Below are 6,000 nucleotides of genomic sequence, written 5' to 3' on the forward strand. Positions count from 1 at the left end.
CTTCACTGCAAAACTTAGAGATTCCTTGTTACGGTTCAACTCAAAGCTTGAATCCAAACCTGTGAAACATGAGAGCCTGTTTTTGGCTGTAACAGAAATATCTAAACACAAAGTACTTTGCTCCACAGCCTTTTGAATGTCTTCCATGCTGGCCTCTGCAGCTGCTATTTGGCTATTAAAGCCCTTTAGGGAATGTGTCCCAAATGCTCACACACCATTTCTTGCCCACTACTTAATCCATTTGACCCCTTAGGGTCAAGGAAGAAATAGAGATGTATTGTTTTAGAGAAGAATTTAGAAATTGATGTTTACCCTCTGGCAGGAATTAGCATATCCTTTTGGCTTTTTATTACTTGCATTCACATACCGCTCATAACAGAAATCCCCCATCCAAGGATGGTCATTAGGACCCTGATGGTGCGGTTCAATCTGATAGCCTTGCATCATTCCTGCAGTGCAAAATGACTGTAAATCTCTCTTATCCATTTAACGGGCAATTACTGCACTTCAGCCAAGCCTCACCCTGTTCCCAGTTTAGGGCAGAGAAGGCGGGGACCTGGCCAGGGCTGACTTATGCCCCAGCAATTTCTGGCTGGTGATCCTGGTCAGCCAGGCGTAAGTTAGAGTAGTACCAAAGCCGGGTTGCTTTATGCCAGGGATTATCTCAGTCTTTGCCTAGCCAAAAGATTCAGGGAGCAGAAAGACTGTATGGCAGGTCAGCCCCAGCCCTCATGCTTTTGGGCTGATTGATTGGTATTCGCTTGAACTGGAGTTTATGACTCTACAGAGCTTTGAACTCTGCCTTTGATGATACAAATCTCACTCAAGCCGAAGGTTTCTTTTACTATGAAGTCTGATGCTCCTCTCTGTAAAACCACAGAGACTAGGATTGCTAATGTTGTGACAGCTCTCTGCTGGTGCTACAAGTAACATGGTCGAGGTCTTTCTCCAGGGTCTTTTGGTCTTACTAGGGCTCTTATCCTGATGTAGAGGGGTTAGAGAAGCAGACGCTCCAGTGCACAAAATGTGGGAAGGAAGGATGATGTGGTTTTCCATCCCCTTAGAGTTCTGAGTGTACAAATGGAAAAGAAAACCTGTAATCACCACCAACACCACCCCATTTGCTTATTACTGGAGGAATGATCTACTGGCTGATGTCAACTATGCGAAATTTTTCTTTGCCTTATGCTCTGCAGAATTCTGGTCTGAATTCTGAATTCTCTGTCACTGTTCTATGGACTTAATGACAAAATGAACAGATGTACCCACAGAAGAGCTTCTTCTGTGAGTTAGTTCCCCCTTTTATATTTAATTGTTGTGGGCAACTGATGTTAAGCACTTAGAGCGAAGGACTAGTGAAGTAGGAGACGCTACGTTTTTAAATAAAGTTTTAAGGTGATTGCTGGCATACTCTGCAAGTCCAGTGTTCTGTGTACTTTAGTTTACCAATGTCTAAATTGGATAATCCGTTGTTATGGTCAGTCTTCAGACAGCTGGAACTCTAGGCTACTTCTTTATTTGATAACCCCTAAAATAAGCTTTGTCACCTGACAAATTACAGACAATAAAGCGTCAGCTTCTTTGCTGTGTTTATCACCCTTTAGGAATCTTATAATGATAACTTGTTTATGTATCCACTGGCGTACCATCCAAGATCATTGTCATCAAAACAGGGAGGATTTTTTTATGAAGTTCTTTGTGCCAAAGAAATGAGCTAGGGTTTGGTTTGTTGGGTTTTTTTTTTTTGTATACAGTATGATTTCATGTCTGTACACAAAACATCATTCAAGATTTTCAAAAAGATCCAGCGAAGACAGCAAAATCTATAAACTACTTTTCATAAGAAACTGTATGATTTTCTGAAGTACCCCAGAGGAACTCATTAAAAGATCACATGGATGATTACAAATATTGAAGGTAAAATAAAAACAGCTTTTTTTTTGGGGGGGTGGGGTGTGATCGAAACCACAATAATTAGGAAAATGTTGATTTACATGGAAAGGCAATATGAAAGAAGAAAAGGAGACAGTACCTACAGGGTTAATAGGCTATACATCTAATTCCTATGCTATTTTCATCACTGAGGTCTGTTTGCATGTGGAATTCAACTCCACAGGAGGAGATAATCAAGACAAATAGTATGGCTTTATTTTTAAAAGGGGTGGATAATTTCATGGCAGCTTACAACATTGGTAACTGGGCAAGCTAAGATAATAAGGCTAATCAAATCTCATGCTTCACAGCACTAGTTCCCCGCGGGGTCAGGAAAAATCTTTCCACTATATACAACACTATACAATTAACAAGGTTATTATCGGGGAGCAGAGGTACAGCCTTCTAAAGCAAGAAGCTTTTACCATTATCAGAGAACAGAGGCTGTACTTAGCCAGGTAGAGAAAAGAGCATTATTTTGTTATGCCACTTCTGCTCCTTTTCCCTGTCAGAGTTCTAGAATTACAATACTTGGGTTTGTTAAAAAAAAAAAAAAAATCCCCTGAACATGGTTACCTAAGTGCATTGCTGTCTGAAATCTGTCAAAAACTCTTACACCTGTGACTGGTAGCCCAGTTCAAAAACAGCTGTCACTGACTGGACACAGGAATGGTACTGATTAAGTTGTTGCAGGTTGCAAGTGCACATTGCCCTCTGGTTAGGTCAGTAATGTTACAGAATTTTCTTCTCAGTAGTCGTTTAGGCAGAAAGACATAGTCCCAAATGATGATCAGCTCTTAGCTAGGACCTGAAATGACATGTGTTTGGAATATTTAGTTTTGGAAGTACTGTTCATTTTCTTTAATTGCCTGAACATATTGTTGTAGGTGTTCTGTGTGTATACTTGAATATTATTTTCCATCAGTGTGTGCATCTGAGAAATGATATTAGCTGCAATTGAAAATATTTATCTATTTTTTCTGCAAAATTTATGTTCTGTATATGAATGCGGTACTCTTTATGAGTTTGGTTTTTTTTTTTTTTTTTTTTTACGAGGCGGAGGAAGCACAATAGCAGAACAACATCTTTTGAAAACCTATATTATGAAAAGAACTCTCTTTTGATGAGCTATACCTCAGACACAATGTGTAGGCGTTTCCTTGACCCCTATCTCAAAGATTTATTTTAAATGTACTAATTATTTTCAGGTGACCTGTTCTTTTCCCCTGTGCACAACCTATGTGCATTCTCAACTCTTAGCCCACATACTGTTCAGAGCAGGAAAAAAAACAAAACACAACCTCACCTCCATCTTGAAATTTGGGTTAAATGACAAGAAGATCTAAAAACATGAGAGGAGCTTAGATAAAGATAATTTCAAGCTTTCTTCACAGGTGCAAGAGTGCTAATCTTTCTTATATAAAGAATATTCAACCCCTTTCTTTCGCTAGACTGGCCATGAGCTGTAGAAGGTTCAATGAAGTTGAATTAAAAATAAAATTTTTGTTTACTCCTCAGGTCTCAGTAACAAGTTCCGTAAAGGATCTCCTGTCTACAGTATCCTCCTGAATACAGAGTTAGGCACAAAAGATCCATAAAGCTGAACAATGAAAATGTGAGTCTGTTGCTGAATAGGGTATGTGATTTAGTGACAACAGACACAATGTTTTAGTGACAACAAACACCTATATTTTAGGTCCTCAGTGCCTTCTTTCCCTTGTTCTTTACCAACAAGGTCTCCCAGGCCTCTGTGCAAGGAGGAGGAGAAGTACCAGCAGCAGATGAAAATCATGACAGGGACTACTTGCAAGAAGTCAGCTCATACAAGTCCACGGGACCAGATGAGCTGCGTCTGAGAGAGCTGAGAGGGCTGGATGATGTCCTTACAAGGCTGCTCCCTACCAGCTTTGAAAAGTCACAGAGATCAAAGGAGGTCCCTGAAAACTGAAGAAAGGCAAATACTGCGCCCATCTTCAGAAAAGGCCAACAGGTTGAGTTGGGAAACTGCAGGAGGGACAGCCTCACTTAGGTTCCTGGGGAAGTCCTGAAGCACGTCCTCTTGGGACAGATTTCTAGGCATGTGAAGAAGGTGACTGGAAAAAGTCAGCATGGATTTACAAAGAGTAAATCATGCCTTACCGACCTGAATACATTTCTATGGTAAAATGACTGGATTTGTGGATGAGGGGAGAGCCGTGGATGTCAACACTTTAGCAAGGCTTAAAAAGCTTAATAGACTACAGCAAGGTTTTTGACACTGACTCTCACAATGCCCTTTTACCCAGGTTCACACGTTTCAATCTGGATGAGGGGACAATTGGATGGATTGGATGGTCAGGCCCACAGGGCAGTGGTTAATGGACCGTGCTCTACCCAGAGGCCAGTAGCAAGAGTAGCAAGTGGAATACCACAGGGGTCTGTCCTGGAACCTGTCCTGTTTAACATCCATAACAATGGCTTGGAGGAGGTGACAGAGTAATGGTTGCTCAACAGATTTGCAGATGAGACCAGATTGGGGGTACAGTTAACGTGCTGGTGGGGAGGGCTGCCATCCAGAAAGACCTTGGCATGCTTGAGGAATGGGCTGACAGAAACCTCATGAAATTCAGCAAGGACAAATGCCGAAGTCCTGCGCTAGAGATGGACTAACCCCTTGCACTGATCCAGGCTGGGGGGGAAATGTGTCTGCCTGGTTGGGCAGAGGCTGTTCTGAAAAGGCCCGGGAGGTGTTGGTAGGCAGTGAGCTGAACATGAGCCAGGGGCATCCTCTGGCAGCAAAGAAGATCAACAGCAACCCAGGCTCTATTAATATAGGAGGAAAATCAGTATATTATTACCCCCCATTACTTGGCACTTGTTAGACCACATTGAAATACTGCCTCCAGTTTTGGGACCTCCAGTACAAGAAAGACATTGAATAAACTGAAGCAAGTTCAGCAGAGGGCCACGAAGATGGCTGGGGGCTGGAGCACTTGGCCAGTGAGGAGTGGCTGAGGAAACTGGGCTTATTCTGGAGCAGAGATGGCTTTGAGGGGGACATAACAGCAGCCTGGCAGTGCCTACGAGGAGGTTACTGAGAAGATGGAGCCAGGGTCCTCAGTGGCACATGACTGAAGGATGAGAAACAAAAGACGTAAATGCAATCAAGAGAAATTCAGGCTGTAGATAAAGAAAACCTTTTTCATCATTAGGAAGCAGTAGAAGAGTTTGCCAAGAGAAATTGTACAGTGTCCATCCTGGGAGGTTTTCAGGACTCAGCTGGGTGAAGCCCTGAGCAACGTGGTGTGCTCTCATAGCTGTCCTTTCTTGGACCGTGAGGTTGGACTAGAGATCTCCTGGGGTCCCTTCCTATATGAATTACTCAATGATTCAATGACTCAATGAGTTCACAACTTGTATACAAAACACTGGGAAAAGAAACCATGTCTACAGGGAGAGAAGACAGTTCTGACATGTATGGTTTATGCAGTGAAATGATAAATCTTGAATTATACTGGGAGCATGGACCAGAATCCAGGCTATTACTGCCCAGCTGTGCTGTAATAAGTTGGCTGTAGTTCCATACTCCCCCTTGTTTGCTCTCCTTTTGGTCTCAGCAACCTCGCACTCTTGGCTGCACAGCTTTAGGAGGAAGGCTTGCATGTTTTGAAGTCTTTTTTGGCCACCAGCAAATTTCTTACTTTTTTCCCTTTCCATAGCCTCCTTCCCAGAGAAGCAGGTCCCCAGAGTGAAAAAGAAACCATGACAAAACTCTGAAAATAATGCTTGTCAGATCTGTTGACAAAGTACTCGTATCTGAAAATAATTTCTTGAAAGAAAATGCGGAAATTCCCCTATTCACCATCCTGTCTTCAGTCCAGACATACAAAGATGAAATTCCAGAAAAATAAAACACAGACATTCTCATTTTCCCTAAGGTTTCCTTTACATTGTTAAAATGATGTCATTTACGCCCACTTCAAAATTCTTTTACACTACATGATGGCTGTAAAGGGACGCTAGTTTAAGCAAAAATCAAGTCCCAAGAAATCTTTGTCACATTCAATAAAATCAGAGTACCAATGTAGA

Source organism: Nipponia nippon, unplaced genomic scaffold, assembly GCF_047370975.1.
Source record: "Nipponia nippon isolate SJK-2023a ecotype South Korea unplaced genomic scaffold, ASM4737097v1 scaffold_1, whole genome shotgun sequence".
Classification (NCBI taxonomy): domain Eukaryota; kingdom Metazoa; phylum Chordata; class Aves; order Pelecaniformes; family Threskiornithidae; genus Nipponia; species Nipponia nippon.